Raw genomic sequence first — 19,186 nt, forward strand, 5'->3', positions numbered from 1 at the left:
AAAACAGCATCCATTAAGACAAAGAGCTCATAAGTTACTGCTGTGGCTTCAGACAAGGTGGTTTCATAAATGGACAAGGAACTGAAGAATAAGAGACATCTTTTAACATGTCTCATTGTCCTCTGCAACTGTAGGTATGTATTAGTGTGCCTAGAATGCTGTAACAGATTATTGCAGGGTGACTTAACAACAGCGATTTATTTTCTCACAGATCCTGAGGCTAAAAGTCCAAGGTCAAGGTGCCAGCACGTCTGGTTTGTGGTTAAGACTTCTCTTCCTGGTTACAGATGATTGCCTTCCTGCTAGGCTTCCCAAACGGCTCAGCAAGTTAAGAATCCACCTGCAAGGCAGCAGACACAGGAGAGGTGTGCAGGTTTGATCCCTGGGTCAAGAAGATCCTCTGGAGAAGGAAATGGCAACCCACTCCAGTATTCTTGCCTGGAAAATTCCACAGACAGAGGACCCTGACGGGCTGCAGTCTATGGGGTCACAAAGAGTTGGCGCAACTTAGCACACACACAGGGCCTCCTTGCTACCTCCTCACAAGTCTTTCCCTCTCTGCAATTTCAGTCCTGATGTCCCTTGCTTTACTTATAGACATCACTCCCTTTCGATTAAGGCTCCAGCTTTATGATCACATTTAACTTTGATTACTTCGTTAAATCAATATTAATAAAAAAGAAGATCATGACATCCAGCCCCATCACTTCATAGAAAATAGAAGGGGGGAAGGGGAAGCAGTGACAGGTTTCCTCTCCTTGGCTCTAAAATCACTATGGTTGGTGGCTGCAGCCATGAAATCAAAAGATGATTGATTCTTGGCAAGAAAGCTATGTCAAATCTAGACAGTGTGTTAAAAAGCAAAGACATCACCCTGCTAACAAAGATCCATATAGTTAAGGCTATGGTCTTTCCTGTACTCATGTCTGAATAATGAGAGCTGGACAATAAAGAAGGCTGAGCACCGAAGAACTGATGCTTTCTTTCAAATTGTGGTGCTGGAGAAGACTCTTGAGTGTCCCTTGGGAGAAGACTCTTGAGGGTCCCTTGGGAAGAAAAGAGATCAAACCAGTCAATCTTAAAGGAAATCAACCCTGAATACTCTTTGGAGGGACCAATGCCGAAGCTGAAGCTTCAGTGCTTTGGCCACCTGATGCGAACAGCTGACTTATTGGAAGAGACCCTGATGCTGGGAAAGATTGAAGCAGAAGAAGAGGGAGACAGAGAATGAGATGGTTGGATAGGATCACTGATTCAACGAACACGAACTTTGGCAAACTCCGGTAGATGGTAAGGGACAGGGAAGCCAGGCGTGCTGTGGTCCATGGGGTCATGAAGAGTCGGACCTGGCTTGGTGACTGAATAACTATCACAACACGCATGTAAAGGCCATGTCTCCAGATTAGTCACACTGTGGGTTGGGACTTTGATGTGTAAGTTTGGAGTGGATGGATTGCCCTGGCAGTCCAGTGGTTAAGGCCCTGTGCTTCCAATGCAAGGGTTGCAGGTTCAGTCCCTAGTCAGGAAACTAAGATCTCACATGCCACGTGCTATGGACAAGAAAATTTAAAAATAATAATAATACATTTTCGAGGGGTGGGACACAATTCAATCCATAACAAGATAGAACATCATTTGGGGACAATAATAAAAATCTAAAATGGAAGCCCCTTAAATGAGTCCTGGGTCAAATTATCCCCCACTCTCCCCACTGGAGGATTTTTAGAGCTCCTCTGATTGCCACTGTAAGTGCATGACTTCAGCTCCTGCTTAGAGTTCCACTCATTAACACACCCCCCTGCCTCCATGACTGTATCAACAGAAACTTCCATGGTATTTTCTATGGATTTTTGTTTTATTTCTTGTGGGGTGGTAGGGAGCATGATTGCTACTTGACACCAGGATGTAAGGGATTCAGAAGCCAGAGGAAGTAGGGAACAGTGGAACATTTGTCTGGGCATGCCGTCAGCTCCAAGCATGCAAAGAATGTTGTTGGAATGGCTTTGCCAAGGCTGGAATGGTTGTAGGGCCACACATCACTCCTACATTTGGGTAAGTGTGAAATTCCTAAGGTTTTAAAAATAACAGAAAAGCATAATGGGCTCTCCTCCTAACAAATTAAATCTCACCCACTATGATAATAAATAAGATTTGTGTAATGGTGACATGTAAAATCAAGACTGAAGTGTCTCCAACCAGAAAGTGGTAATGGCTAATTTCACATTATGCAGAATAATCCATTTGTCAGTGAAAACCTAACTCCCATACTTAGATTCTCATCATTCTTTTTATGATAACTGCCCAGAGTCTCTGTTTAGTTATGATGCCAATTTGTTATTTCATGTAATATTAACCAGTCATCACATAAAATGAAGAGCGAGCTAATTTTCTGAAAGTCTGCAAGTAAATACTGAATTATGGTTAACGACTTACAGTAACTCAGTTTAGAAAACTTCCATTTCCCTTCTCAAGTCTGCCAATATTCAAAATCATTTCCATCATCTCCATGTGTACGTGTAAAACCTCAAATGAAGCTATTTCATTTTCTTTAATATGCCTAGAAATTTTGTTTTTTATTTTAAGTACTGTTATGGTTGAGATAAAGTAAGATATCATTGGCCTTAATGACATCTTGCAGCCACTAGTTCTGCAGGTAAATTAGACAAAGCATTGTTTTCTATAGGAAGTCCCTGGCTGGCCACATTTTCATAAACACTGAAAAAAGAGCTCTATTAACAATAATACTATTTGGTCAAAGTTATAAAAGCAAAACAAAGATATCCAAGATTGAAGCTTCGGTTAATAACAGACAAATGTAACTGCATCAAAATCTAATGAATGCTAGGACAGCACTGGAACACTGTGATTGGTTGTTGGTTTTAAACAGCGCTTGTAGCCTGCCTTTTCACGATATGACTCCTGTGTTCTTCCTTCTTTTTCCAGATCTGATGGACCCAAGTAAGTAGCAGAAGACTGCCAGAAAGACCATGGGCCAGCACATTGCTGGCAGCTGGGTTTTCTGGCTGAGCCCTGGGAAAACTGAACTTATATTCATCTCCAAGAAAGGATGAGTAGATGAGTAGGGCCACAGGGTAAGGAATCAAGTATGAGAAAATTCGGCTAAATGCGGGCTTGATTCTGCCCAGGCCTGCTTTAGTGTCTCACTGTGGAGCGAGCTGCTCTTTCACGCGCACATGCCTGGCGACACACCCCAGGGGAGCCCTGACCTTCTTTGGTTACTGTTGGTGCAATTTCTCGTCTCCTCCTCCTTTCACCAGCTTTACTCATAATCGGTCTTTGTTCCAGCCTCTACCTTAAAGTCTCCTTTCCCAAGAAATCACTCACCTTTCCTGTGTTTGGAATCATGTTCTGTGACACCTTAGATGGAGAATAGTGGAGAGGCTTTAGGATGCCCTTGGAATTAAAAAAAAAACAAACACAAGAGGTGACCATTCGGGGGGATTGTCTGGCTTTGGGAACCTCTCACCAGTTGGCAATAGTTAGAGAATGACTCAGCTGTCTGGCTCTACCTTTCAGACAGATTTAGGTGACCTGGAGATTCATCAGCGGCAGTAAGGCTTATTCACACATAGGCATGCTTGGATTAGCCGAGTCCCATGGGTGCACAGGAAGTTTGTCTTTCTTTGACTGCTTCAGGCAAGTCCTACTTCTTTCCTGTTTGAAATGCCTTTAAACTTCCTATGCAAAGCTACAACTGTCCAGTTTTATTCAAGCATATAAGAATAAATAATTAAAAATGTACTTCTAACTATGAATTCTTTACACATTCAGTGTGTTTTTATTTTATTCTTTTATTAAATGAGTGCATGTTACAGGTGCCAAGTGACACTCTTAATGATGACTTGGGAACACTCATACTCACTTTTCAGAAGAGCAAGTAGAGTTTTCAAAAGGCTAAATTGCTTTCTCCAACACCCACTTGCTTTTTTTATGCTAGAAAATATACTAATCTTACTTAGCCTTTTCCTTTCATTTTGACAATGTATTATTCAGTTATAATGAAGAACATTGGTTAACTTGTATTAATGTATTTTTGGTACCTTTGATATAGCTCCAGTGTCTGAAATTGAGAATAACACAAGCTGCTTATAACAAGGAAGAGGAACGGAAGCTGACTGGGTCATTATGACAACACTGTGCTTTGAGCCAATCCTGGGGACACTGACCTCTAGCTTCCTTCCCTGCAAGACAGTTACATGCCTTTATTATTTATTTAACTCAATAGCTTGGCATTCTCTTATTTGTAACCCAAAGTTCCTACCTTCTAGATTAAACTAATAAAGATGGCATGCTGACAACAGAAAGTGAAATGGAAGTTTTAAAGAAGACCTCCAAAAATAAACCCAGGTGGCACATATTCCAGTCAGTTAAGACCCAGGTGTGAGGGAGTTCTGATTTGGATTGATGTCGTGTGGTTTACTATCGGAAACACCCAGAAACTCATTAGAGTATTGCTCAGTTAGTAACACGATGTCAAGGATAGGCACTTAAAACAGTATTGTAGAGCGTCCATAGTAGAGGTTGTACAGATTGCAGATTCTGTCTATGAGAATAAATAACTCGGGCTGTGCTCCGAGGGCATCACATGATGTGACTGGCTTGCATCTCGAATTTCCCAAGAAGAAAGTAGTGGTGCAAGAGCAAATTCCATTGCATTTTCCCTATCAGGAACAGTTTGTAGACATTTGTTTCCAAGGACACCAGCAGGAACATAAATATTAGGTCTGCTTTGTAAAGAGCTTGCAATGGAATGCAAAATAAGATGTGATGCTGTATGTCAGCTCATTTATTATCACTAATGAGAGCTAAGATTTGTTAAGCACTTACTATTTTCCAAGCACGGTGATAAATGCTTTTCATGTATTACTCTAGTAGAACCTCACACTCTTGTGAAATAGGACTTGTTTTGCCCTTTTATGTATGGAGAACATGTGGCTTGGAGAAGAAAACCAATTCGCCTAACACTCTTGAACTAGTGAGTAGGATGAAGCCAAGATTTGAGCATGGACAGGGTGACAGCCTCTATGTTCTACTGTCAATTATACAAGCATTTTTATGTAACTTGTAGACCAAATAGGTAGCTTCTCCAGATGGAAAAATTTTTGGTATGTTTTTGTGTAGCATTGCTCGAACTTGAAGACCTGGGGTATCCTATCGCTGAAAGAAGACAAAGACCACCTTGGTCATGATAGAGATGGGAGACTGAGTGAAATTAGTAGCACGGCCATTGCATGGAACAGATGAGTTTCTGCCATGGTGTCTTCTTCATATGGTCTCCTGAGTACATACTCATGCTTGGGCTAAAGGGGAAAATGATTAAGAAGGACAACCAAGTTGGTCCTTCTTGGATCTGCCATGTCATCCATGGTCATGTGGGAAGTAGAACAAAATAAATACTTAGAATCAGATAAAGCTGAGTTTAAATTTCATTCTGTCATTTTCTAGCTAAGTCTTGGTTTCTTTGTTTGCAAAGATAAGACAATAATGCCTACTTCACAGTGTCACTGAGGGAAGTTATTTATGTTTGTGTTTGTGTAGTTATTGATCAAGCAAAATACTTGAGACAGAGATGAAATAATAAAAAATAGCTATAGCTATTATATATATTAAAATTTTATTTATTATACATTTTATTTATTTATGCTGTTTAATATATTTGTGAAATATAGTTAACATAATATTTATATGTATTTAATAGTAATATTAAATATGTAGTTAATATTAATTTTAATATTTGTAACTTATTTTATAATACATATAATACTTTATAAGTTTTATATATTTAATAAATAAGTTGTATATATTTAATAAAATTATATATATTTACATATATAAATACATGTAACTTTCATGTATATAACATATAAATGTTAGAATAATCCAATAACCTTCTATTCATTATTAGTAGTTATTATTAGCTTTCTAATGATAGTTCATTGTATTGCTCTGAATTTCCAATCTCACCTGTTTGCTCTGGCTCTTAATGAATCCTTTAGAAGTTCAATGATTTTTCTTCATTTTTCAGCTAAGAAGATTCATTAACTGTGTCCTTATTGTTTTAATAGAAAAATAAATATACTTTTATCAAAGTGCTTCTGAGATCAACCAATTCATGTCTCTAGCCTGCTACTCTTTCCCCTTAAATTACCATCCTTTCTCAAATTGTAGCTAACAGAAAAGATTATGAGGTTTATAGAAAGCTGCAGCCTATAGTTCCAATAATGAAATTCTTTAAACTCTCCTGGTTTTCCTTCTTGGTACAGGTGATTTGGGGATGGTTTTATTTTCCTCCTCCTGTACAATATTATGGACCTCTGTCCACAGTTCTTCAGACACACTATTCACTAGATCTTGTCCCTTGAATCTATTTGTTACCTCTACTGTGAATTCATACGGGATTTGATTTAAGTCATACCTGGCTGACCTATCGTTTTTCCCAGTTTTCTTTAGTTTAAGCCTGAATTTTGCTATGAGAAGCTGATGATTTGAGCTACAGTCAGCTGCAGGTCTTGTTTTTGCTGACTGTATACAGCTGCTCCATCTTTGGCTACAAATAATGTAATCAATTTGGTTTCAGTATTGACCATTTGGTGATGTCCATGGGTAAGGTCATCTCTTGTGTTGTTGAAAAAGTGTATTTACTATGACTAGTGCATTCTCTTGGCAGAATTCAGTTAACATTTGCTCTGATTCTTCTCCAAGGCCAAACTTGCTTGTTACTTCAGGTATATCTACTTTTACATTCCAACTCCCAATGATGAATAGAACATCATTTTTAGGTGTTAGTTCTAGGCAGTCTTCTAGGTCTTCATAGAACTGATCAACTTCAGTTTCTTCGTCATTGGTGGTAGGGGTTAAATATTAAGAAAAAAATAAGATTATGCATCTGGGCTCATTACTGCATGCAAATAGAAGGGGAAAAGGTAGAAGTGGTGACAGGTTTCCTCTTCGTGGGTTCCAAAATCACTGTGAACAGTGACTGCAGCCATGAAATCAGATAATGATTGTTTCTTGGCAGGAAAGCGATGACAAACCTAGACAGTGGGCTGAAAAGCAAAGACATTACTCTGCCAACAAAGGCCTGTATAGTCAAGGCTATTGTCTTCTCAATGGTCATGTACAATGGTGAGAGCTGGACCATATAGAAGGCAGAACACCAAAGAATTGATACCTCTGAACTGTGGTGCTGGAGAAGACTCCTGAAAGTGCCCTGGATAGTGAAAAGATCAAACTCGTCAATGTTAAGGGAGATTAACTCTAAATATTCACTGGAAGGACTGATGCTGAAGCCAAGGCTCCAGTATTTTGGCCATCTGATGTGAATAGACGACTCACTGGAAAAGTCTCTGATACTGGGAAAGATTGAGGGCAGAAGGAGAAGGGGGCATCAGAGGAGGAGATGGCTGGATGGCATCACTGATGCAATGAAGATGAAGTTGGACAAACTCTGGGAGAAGGAGAGGGACAGGGAGGCCTTGTGTGCCAAAGTCCGTGGAGGTCTCAAAGACTTGGACTTGACTGGATGACTGAATAACAACAGGTGACTTAGAAAAACACTGGTTAAGTACAAGTTCTATGCATGAAGCAGGGCACCCAAAGCTGGTGCTCTGGAACAACCCAGAGGGATAGGGTGGGGAGGGAGGTAGGTGGGGGTTCAGGGTGGAGGGGACACATATGTATCTGTGGCTGATTCATGTTGATGTATGGCAAAAGTCATCACAATATTGTAAAGCAATTATCCTCCAGTTAAAATACATTAATTAAAAAAAAAAGAATACCAAACAATCAGACCACATTTTCTATCTCAGACACCTAAAAAAAAGAAGAAGAAGAAAGAAAGAAAGAAAGAAAAGCACTTGTTAGATAGGTTGAGTTTTTAAATGGTGTGATTGGATTAACTGATGGCTTAAGGGGACATCTGTCTTGAAACATATGATTTTAATCAGTTTGGATGATCCCTATATCATTAGCTGTCTTGACAGTCCAATAAGACCATACATTTGCAGCATTTAGCACAGAACTTAGCATACAGTAAATGTTATTAAATGCTAGTAGTTACTAATGTTTTCTGTTATAGAACTAACAGCTGTAGCTTGGTTACAGTAATGATATGCGATGAACAAATTAATACAGGTTGTTTTCGTTCTGAACCAGTTATTAAACTACTGTCTCCCTCAGCCACAAGCGTGCCCAGCTATATTTTGCTTTGTGACTCTGAGAACTACCCAGCTCCTTTGGAGCTGCTGTGTTAGGCTCCACCAGTAGGGGGCTCAAGGAGGCGGAAGAGGAATGTGCTCGGTCCGTTATTGAGATCAGGGTCACCCTTGAAATAGCTCTTTCCACTGGCATTGACAAGAGGTTCCAATGGCTGTAACTCGTCCTACTTTACATTTTTTTTTTTTTAATCACATCTTAGAAACAGTTTCTCGGAACCTTCTCTGCTATGTCAGAAAGAGCTACTCTAGGTCTCAACTTCACATGGACCCTCCGCTAAAGCTCCCGAGGTACCAGGACCAGCCAAGTAGGGCTCCTTCCATAGAGCTCTGAGTCCAGACTCTCTTTTAAGCATCTACATCTTAATGATATCATCCTCTTCCATCTGTTCTCTGAACTGAAGGGCTAAGAGTTGCTTTCTCCAGTCATCACTTTTATGAATCCACAGTATCCACCTTCTCTCTTTCATTTATATAATACCTCATTAACAATTCTGTGGATCAAATTCTTATGTTAAAATAACTAGTGAGCTTTCTTTCTTCTGGCAGAACCTAATTGATTAACTTTCCCATATCCTACCCAGGCCATGACGTCCTGGCGGCAAAAATTGCCCAGGCTGGGAAAGTCTTTTTTTATTTGCAAGCCAATTCTAAATGGTGCTCTGTATTCTATAGAGTATCTGAATATTTAAGTTTTATAACTTTCAAGTTCTCATCTTAAGATCTGACAGATGGCCTACCATTTAGAACCTTGCAATAGAAAAGAAAGTTTTCTCAGTTATAGTGCCCACAAACACTTCTGGGGTAGGGAAAACCTATTCTCTTTGACTTAAATTGTCAAGAGAATAAAACAGCTTTATTTTCTTGAGTAATAGTGTTTTGGATTAAAATCTTGGTTCGAGTCATGTTTTCCCCAAAAGAAAATACATGGCGGAGTTATTGTGGGTCTTAATCGAGATGAATATAATCTCCATGAGGGCAGAGGTCTTTGCCTTCACTCTATCACAACAGCCTAGAACAGTGCCTGACACATAATAGGTGTTTGATGAATCATTACTGAATGAATGAATAATGGCTGTAAAACTACATTGTAAACTCTAAAAATCTATGAAAATATTATGGTCCATTAATATACCATGATGGCAAATCTGTTACTGGGTGCTGTTGAATCACCTACCTTTTCTTACAAAATAAACCCTATCTTGTTTTTGCACCCTGCTATTATATATGAATACCGTGACACAGGAAAAAAATGTTGGGATTTGAAAGCAGTGTTCTTCCAAACTAAATCACATTGAAGTACAAAGGGCAAGAGTGTGTGAGTCTGTGTGTGTCCATGTCTCTATGTGTAGGCATGTGTTTGCAAGTATGTTTGTTAAGCGTGTGTTGTTACTATCTTTGTCCTAAGTCTCTCAGATAAAAGTGAGACACTAATTTGTGAAACTGTTAAAACTGTTCAGTTCAGTTCAGTCGCTCAGTAGTGTCTGACTTTTTGTGACCCCCATGGACTGACCAGTCAAATATATAGGACTTGACTTTGCCAAGTCTTAATTCAGACTTTCCAAGAATATCTATCACTGAAAGTTTAAAACAGAAAGAGAAAAAAGAGAGAGAGAGGGAAAGAAGGGACCAAAACTTAAACAAAGATTTGTGCCTTAGGTAGAACTGCTTTCTGTAAATCCCAAGATAATAAAACAAATCACAAAATTAATGCACTTGGTCTTCTGTTTTATGGCCTGGCCTTAACTAAGTCCTCCACCTTCTCAAATTCCTGCACGAGACCCTCTGTACTTTGGGAACACCAAACTACTCCTAAGTCTATGAATTCTCCTTTGTACATTTTGTAAAAGGCTATATATTTTGTAAGTGCATGAGTGGGAGGTACTTTCTTTGTTTGATCTCTCTCTCTCTCTATAACTCTATCTAGAAGCTTAATATACTGCTTTTCATCAAGTAGGCAGGGAGCTATGAACAGCAACCTCTTCAGAGTCAGACAGAACCTGCTGAAGACAGATTTAACTCTTTTCTCTCAGTAGGTATTATTTTCGGAATGTGAATCAGGATGAAAGAGCTGGGAAGACATGGGAATTGAGTGTGTTGTGTCCAAAGATAGGCATATAGGACATAACCTAATCAGCAACGGACTGATATATAATCCCATATGCTACTCTGCGACCCAGCCACCAGATTGAGGGGAGCTTACTGGATGGGGTTAAAGGTTAACCATAGTTCTAATGGGTTTCCAGCTTTCACAATATGTCCTGCCTTGCTGCTCCTGAAGCAGAATGGACAATAAGGCCCAAAGCTTATCATGTAATCATTATTGCACCGTCCAGTTCCCAAGAGTGCCCTTTAAGTTCTAAGTCACTCAGTCATTTCTGACTCTTTGTGACCATGTGGACGGTAGTCTATCAGGCGCCTCTGTCCATGGGATTTCCCAGGCAAGAGTATTGAAGTTGGTTGCCATTTCCTTCTCCAGGGAATGTTTCTGACCCAGGAATCAAACCAATATCTCATGTCTCCTGCATTGGCAGGTGGGTTCTTTACCACTAGCACCACCTGGGAAGCCCCCAAGAATGTCCAGCAGTCTCTCAAAAAGTCTAATTTACTCCATGAAAGGTGTTTGAGCCCTGAGAATGTGAAACCAGTTGGTTGCAAGATAATGTTCCAAACCTCTAATTGGTAATAGCGGTGGAGACACAAAATAATACAAACACTGGGAATCTGGTAGAAAGGAGTGGGACTCAGAATACTGTTCACTGATTTCACAATATAGGTGTGGATAACAGATTAATTAGTTAAGTTCTCACCCATCTAGCTCTAAAGGTAGAACCTTTTATACAAGAAAACTCAATAGAAAACCTAGTTAATTTTTTATGTTCCCTCCTTTTCCATTTCATCCACTCTTATAATGTGTCTTTTAATTTATGAATTTCTGAGAGCATGCAGGATTCAGAGGCAGACGGATAGCAGAGTGGGGCTGGGGCGCTTATTGTCAAAGCTTTAGAAACAAGGCCCTCTAAGAGTTACAGATCAGATTAGGGCTTATTTATTCTTGATGCTCTTTTGAAGGACCACTCGAGTTGGTTTTGTCTTTGTCCATTTGGGCTTCCCCAATTGCTCAGATGGTAAAGAATCCACCAGGAGATCTGAGTTCAATCTCTGGGTTGGGAAGATTCCCTGGAGGAGTTCTTGGAAACCCATGCCAGTACTCTTGCCTGGAGAATCCCATGGACAAAGGAGCCTGGTGGGCTGCAGTTTATGGGGTCACAAAGAGTCAGACATGACTGAGTGACTAAGCACAGCACATTTGGGCTGCTATAACAAAATACCAGGAGCTGAGTAATGTATAAGCCACAGACATTCATTTGTCACAGTTCTGGAGGCTGGTAAATCCAATATAAGGGCATCAGTATGCTGACTTTCTGGTGAAGGTCCTTTTCCTGGTTCACGGCAGCTCCTCCTCACTGTGTCCTCAGATGGAGGTAGGGGCTAGGGATCTCTTTGCAGCTGCTTTTATAAAAGCACTAATCCCATTCATGAGGATCCCACCTTTCTGACTTGGTGAAAAGGGCAAGTGTAGGTTGTTCAGCTGTGTCTGACACTTTGCGACCCCATGGACTGTAGCCCGCCAGGCTCCTCTATTCGTGGAAATTCTCCAGGCAAGAATACTGGAATGGGTTGTCATGCCTTTCTCCAGGGGATCTTCCCAACCCATGGATGGAACTCAGGTCTCCTGTATTGCAGGCTGATTCTTTAATGTCTGAGCCACCAGGAAAGCCTCTCTTTTGACTTAAGTACCTCCCAAAGACCTCACTTCCTAATACCATCATCTTTGGGACAGGGTTTCAACATACATATTTTGAGAGGATACAAACATTTAGAAAGTAGCAGGTAAAAAAAAAAAGAATGTAGCAGGTATCATCAGATATTTTGACTAATGCAGGACTGTGAAATTTGAACTTTGAGAGTCTCCATTATTAACAAGTGCTCCTGGTAATATGTTCGTTAGCATTTACTACTGAATAACTCACTACCCTTAAAGCCATGGTGATTGATAGATAAGGAAAGGTGAGTTGCTTCTTCATCTCCCAGATACCTGGCCCTGTGGATATAACGGATATTTGATCTTTTCCCATTTTTTTTTTCTTTTTCTTCTCTTGCATTGTGATTCATATGCCTTTGGGTATGTTCTTCCAACAAATACATGAACTGTGAGGTCCATTTTGATACCCAGGCTTAAAGGCAATTTAAGATGAGGACATTTGCTACTCTAATTGCCTGAAATTTAAAAAAGAGTCACAAACTGGCCAGGACTACTCACTATACCTGTGGTTACCAGTGTTCATTCAGTTATAAGGAAAAGAAACTTTCACGTGAGTTTAAGTCAAGGAAAGGGAACGTGTGGACCAAATGGGGGAATATCACAGACTCCGAGAGCAAGATGTGTCAGTGGGCTTGTGAATCTGGAGAATTAACAACCAAGCAATTTTCATCATCCTCCTTCTCTCCTTCCCTTATATACTCCTGCTTCCTCCACACCTTCCTTCTTTCTTCCTTTCCATAAGTAAATGCTTACTGAAATCTCCATACCACTCTTGAGCTGGGGATATACCAGCAAACAAATTACAAACATCATTCCCTTATGCATTCACGGCTGAGATGGTAAAGAACGCCCCTGTAATGCAGGAGACCAGGCTTTGATCCTGGGGTCGGGAAGCTCCCTGGGTAAGGGAGTAGCTTACCCACTCCAGTGTTCTTGCCTGGAGAATTCCAGGGACAGAGAGGCCTGGTGGGCTACAGTCCATGGGGTCACAAAGAGCCGGACGCAACTGAGCCAATAACATTTCATGTACTCTATACTCTCGTGTGTGCGTGTGTGATAATGAAGATCAATCAATCAATACACAAACATTTGTGCTATATAGTATGTTGGTTGCTGCTAGATCCTATGGACAAGATGAAAAGGGACAGAACCAGAGAGCCAGAAGATACAGTTTTGAAGGGATGAACAGTTCCAGTCTGTCACCTCGATTCTCCTGTTGTGATTTCTGCAGTGGTTAGCATTTATTTTCCCCTTCTCTGTGTCTTTATCTCTCTCCCTCCCTCTCCTCCCTTCAATTCCAGCTTTGTCCCTGTGCTATTCCAGATGCTCATCTTTGATCTGCCTGACCCAACTCCACATCGTCTTTTAAAGCAAGTGCCGATCGCTGACTGCATTTTAGCTTCAATGTCTCTTCACACACATCGCTGAGAGGTTCTGACAGCTTCAACTGGATTCTGTCTACACAAAGTCCTTCCTCCACTGGCATCTATCCACAGAATGCTCTTTAGTCAATGGATGAATTCCCTGAACCACAGATAAAACCATGTGGATTTATCTACTGAGCCTTGGGGGAACCTCAGTATAAAGTACTCTACTTTAGATATATAACCTATTTTACTCTGTGTGGAGTTTATTGTTTTGGAGAAGTGCATTAAAGATAAGGACCCAGTTCTCTCTTACTTGGAAGAGAACAAGATAATTTAGGCAAGAATTCTAAAGATTTATAGAGGGGAAGAAACATAGGGTGAAAGCATTTTGAAATATTTTAAATGACATTTCCTAATATCCTTTAATTCAGAGTGTTTGTGCGTAGCAAGAATACCGAAAGCAAAAAAAAAAAAGGATAAAACTCAGTGTCTTTCATTTTCAAAATGGGCCTTTAAAATGTACTGCAGAGCTAATAGAGAAGATAATTTTTGCATTCACTTGATACTTTGGATTTTTTGAATTTCAGAAACCATAGTCATGATTGACTTGGTTTTTAAGTAATTAGAGTAGAGATAAATGTTCGATCTTTTTCTTTTTTTTTTTTTTATGATCACAAAGGAGACAAAATCCTACTAGGGTGGATGAAAAGAGGAGAGCAAGAGGAGACGTTTATGGGGATATCTAATGAAGGGCTCTGCATCCTGCATCCTGCTACACCTTCCTGCTCTGGACCACATCTCAGAGATCGGGTGAGGACTTGGCCCCGGCCCATCATCTAAGAGCTAGTCCTTTCCCTTCCTGGATGGAACATGGGAGATAAAAGCCTGTTAGACTCCACATTCCCTAGATCTCATGATGCCAGAGGGGTGGGGCAGCAGCAGTGTAGAAATGGCAGCCTCTTCATTCTAGGCAGAAATTTATGAAGTCTTCTCCAAGGTTCCATGTACCACAAAATGGAACAGAAAAGCATCTAGAGGCTTCTTATGGCTTCTCAGGATGCTGAGGCATGCAAAAGTGGCTAAGAAATGCTTAGACTGGAAACAGACGGGGTGAGACACGTGTTAGCAGACACTGGTTTATATAGGTGGATCTGGGGCCAGGACGTGGACACTGAGCAAAATCTACAAAACTCAGATCGATACAGAGAAGTGGGAGCAAGGGTGTGACCTGGAGTTAAGTGAGTTTACCAAGAACTAGTCTAAGGTTAGGATTTTTGATAACAGAAATGAAGATTCTAGACAGAAATTAATAGAACAAGAAAATTCCATTCTTGGCACACCTAAGCATGTGATCTGGATGCTCCATGCCGAATATGAGTGCATGCTTAGTTGCTCAGTTCTGTCTGCCTCTTTCGAGACCCCATGAACTATAGCCCACTAGGCTCCTCTGTCCGTGGGATTTTCCAGGCAGGAACACTGGAGTGGGTTACCATATCCTTCTCTGGGGATCTTCCTGACCCAGGGATCAAAGCTCTGTCTTTTGTGTCTCTTGTATCCTCTGCAGTGGCAGGCAGATTCTTTACCGCTATGCCACCTGGGAAGGCCTAACACACAGGCCTAATTCCACACCAGCTTCACTTTAAAAGAAAGTGTTTGCTCTTGTGTTATCAAGGGTGATTCATCACATCTCTCTGACAAATGGTACATGTTTGATAATCTCCTACACATGGCCTCAAAGGAACTCCAAGCATGGTAACTGGAGAGAATCCACATTCCTTTTCAGCTTGATTATATTTTTTTAATAAAATATTTCTGATTACACATCATTGTAAGCAGCTGTTTTAATACCTTAGCCTCTGAAACCTCAGGACTGATTCTTACATTATCTTTGATTCCTTTGTCTATAATTTAGTCTGATGGGCTCTTCAGCAACGGAAATAAATGCTTGCCCTTCCTTCCTTCCACGGCCATCTCTTTTCATTCAGATTTCATTTTAGTTTAGAGATGCTGAGAATGAGTTTTCCACAATACCTAGGAGGGTAAAGATTTCACCTGCAATGCAGCAGATGTGGGTTTGATGCCTGGTTTGGGAAGATCCCCTGGAGAAAAGAATGGCTACCCACTTCAGCATTCTTGCCTGGAGAATCCCAGGGACAGAGGAACCCAGTGGGCTACAATCCATGGGGTCACAAACAGGCAGACACGACTGAGTGACTACACACAGCACACAGTGAGAATACACCTGCCTGGCCAAATCCAAGAGCTGGAGACTTTACGTGACATTTTCAAAATGCTGAGTGCATGTGGAAACTCTTTAATAAGCCTTTAAGCGTTCCCCCCTCACCCTGTCCCATCCAACTAACAAAAGCAGAGAGAGAGAGAATGCCGTGCCCCTTTTTCAGTAATTATGTTCAGACAAGACCTCTCATGGCCAGCAGGACACGACGAGAATGGGAAACAAATGGCTTCCAAATTTCTAACCCAGGGCACAAAGCGTGGAGAGGGGAAGAAAGCCTACCCCATCCCCACCCTTTCCCCTTTTAGTCCTGCCAGACATTTCCTTTGTTCTATTTCCTATCTCACTGAGATTAAAGTGCTGATCGCCTCCTTTTTGAAAATGATGTCACTTTTTTTCTTGCCTTGGCAGAGAGCAAGTTCATTACAAATCTGCTGTGTGACTGATGGCTTTGAAGAGATAAGGCAGAGGGGAAAAACACATTTGGGAAAGGTATGAAACTCCAGAGACAGGTTGACAATTAAACTGGCAGTGGGGGCGATGACGGAGGATAAGGAGAAACAGAGGCTGGGCGTAAATATCTCTTCCCTCGTCTCTTTTACAGCCATCAAGAAGCTATTTTTATTTCCTTGATAGTTTTGTCCTGAAGCAATGCCACGGGCTAAAATTCATTTCGTGCTTTTCCTGATCGTGTTCATCCACTTTTGATGACATTATTTCCGGCAGGTCATCATGGCCATATTGGGTGGGGAAGCCATTTCCTGTGGCCGTAAGCAAAGGGAAAATATTTGGTGCTGAATCTGATTTATTATAATTACAAATCATCGCGTTACACGCTACGCGGCAGTCTACAGGAGAAACATTTCAGATGTAAAAACAGGTTGAACGCATAATACATATTCTAATGCCATTTGTGTTGTTTAAAATGATTAGTGACAGCTGCAGAACTTGGGAATTTAAAGATCTCCTTTCATCTCACAGGTCCAATCCTAGTGAAGGCAGTGGGCAAAGGAATAGTGGCGAAAGCCAATTTACTGAAGTCTTGCACTTCGAGTAATTACACACACACACACACATATGCACAGCATCTTATGAGAATAACATTGTCATCTTTATATCTCTAATCAGATTTCAGCGTTTAAAAAGCCCTCATCTTCCCCACTCCAGTGTTCTCGCCTGGAGAGCCCCAGGGACGGGGGAGCCTGATGGGCTACCGTCTATGGGGTCGCACAGAGTCGGACACGACTGAAGCGACTTAGCAGCATCTTTCCTATAGATGGACACTTTTGTTCAGATCAAAGCTTTTTAAAACTGTGTTTCTGGATTAGGGATGGAGGTGCAAACTTGCGGAGGAGTCTTGTAGGATGAGATGAGGAAAGGACCTTAGAGACAAAGGTCTGCTAGGCTGGGACTGAGATGACAAGAACTCTATCCCCTCTTTCTCTTCTGTGGGTCTTCTTCCCCCTCCTGCCACCTCCAAGCTTCACTTTTAAACAGCAGCAGACATGTTTATGGTTGCAGCTTGTGTGTCTGTGGAGGATGGAACGCATGTGGCGGGTATGCTTTCCAGCCTCCATCCTTCATGCCTGCAACATGCCACATATGAGACATAACATTTTTATTATTGTTTTGTACTATCCTCTTGGTCTTGAAGAAGCCCTTCTCAGATGCAGACCCTATGTGGTTATCTACCGTTTACTCCCTCTCCCTCGTATCTCCCTTTCCTTGCCATTGCCTGATAAAACCCTTTGAGTGTCCTTTTTCCTCTGGCTGGAAGGCACTGCGGGCTTTTCCATATCTCATGAATGTCTCCTCTCGCCTCCAGCCTCCGCACAAGTCATGACCTCTTCTGCGAATTCTACCCTTTACTCAGGAGGAATTGATCCCTTCCTTACTTCTGGCCACTTCTTACTTATACTTGGGTTTATCACCTTTACTGCATTTAAAAAAATTTGCCTCATGATACAGATGGTAGGATACATCCCCCAAGTATAAACATGCCTAGTCAAAAGGTAGTTCATATTTTATGAATATTAAGTGAATAAATGGATGTATACAACCTGGTGTTTGAATGTAGGCGAAAATACTTCAGAACTGTATACCTGCTTTCTTAGTTTCTAAATTAAGGACGTGCCCGTCTCTTTAGAAGTGTTGAACTTTGAGTAAAATTCCCGTAATTCCAATCAGGCTTGAAATTAAATATTAATACAAGATAAGTAAATATTTTTTAAAAATGGACCCAGATAGGAGGGTCTTGTGGAATGCCATGCTTTGCCATAAGTGATTATAGTAACTTTTCATGTCAATGCTCAATAATTACTTTTACTGTTCTCTGTTCATGACATTATTATTCATGTTGTATAAGCAATGGTCCCTCTGAATCTTCTACCCTCCCATTCTGATTTGGCTTGTAAGCATAAATAAAGTATGGTAGAACAAAGCAAAAGCAGTAATTAAAATGCCTTCAAAGTAGATCTCTAAATGCACACATAATTTATTTCAGATTTAGAAATAACTACTTGCTTGATATTCTATAAAACTCTTTCTAATTTTTGAATCTCTCTCTATTTTTCCTCTTGTTTGTTTTCTTTCTCCAATAAGTGATGGATTGGGTGAATCAAGTTGGAGCCTCAAGCAGGTTGTGGTTGAAATTGAGTGTCCCCATGAAACTGCTATCTTGCTGTTGGCACGTTACTCATTCAGGGTTGAACCTTCTCTGGGATGAGGAGATGCCAGGACTGAGGTTGCTGGAAAGTAAGTTAGTGTCCATATATTTTTGTATTTCACATTTTCACATTCACTCAAGCACCTTGTCTAGTGATACGGTTTATAATTTTCTGACTCTTTTGACTCATCTTACATTAGTGTCAGAATCAGCACAGCAATGAATGTGGAATTCTCAAAACCAAGGTTTCTTGAAAGTCATGTAAAATAAAGGTGCGATGGAAATACTCAAAATGCTGCTGGAGCAATGATAATGAATTGGTGTTCCAAGTGCCAAGGTAATTTATGCACTTAGTATAGGCTATTTTTCTTTTCTTTTTAAAAAGTTAATTATTATTATTTTTGCTCTGTTGGTTTATTTGTATGCTGCTTTTCAGTCACTCAGTCGTGTCTGGCTCTTTGTGACCCTATGGACCATAGCCCACCAGGCTCCTCCGTCCATGGGATGTTCCTGTTCCCGTTTCTGTCTCCAGGGGGTCTTCCTAACCCAGGAATGGAACTCAAGTCTCCTAGAGCTCCTGCATTGCAGGTAGATTCTGTATTTGTAAGAGTGTATTACTATTTTGGTTGTATTTATATTTTGTTCCCCCTAAGTCATATATTTTTATAGATATAATTTCTTTTAAATAGAACACCTTTGAGTGGGAGAAGGCACAAACACTCCCATTTAAGGTCTAAGAAATGGTTTCAGAGTGTAGAAATAAGGTGAACACATTTTCAGGGCTAGAGAGTGGAGTGTAAACTGTGGTCCTGGTTCCACGTTCCTCTGCTTCATCTAACAGCCTGTCATCAATGGCTG

This window comes from Oryx dammah, unplaced genomic scaffold (genome assembly GCF_014754425.2).
Source record: "Oryx dammah isolate SB20612 unplaced genomic scaffold, SCBI_Odam_1.1 HiC_scaffold_26, whole genome shotgun sequence".
Classification (NCBI taxonomy): domain Eukaryota; kingdom Metazoa; phylum Chordata; class Mammalia; order Artiodactyla; family Bovidae; genus Oryx; species Oryx dammah.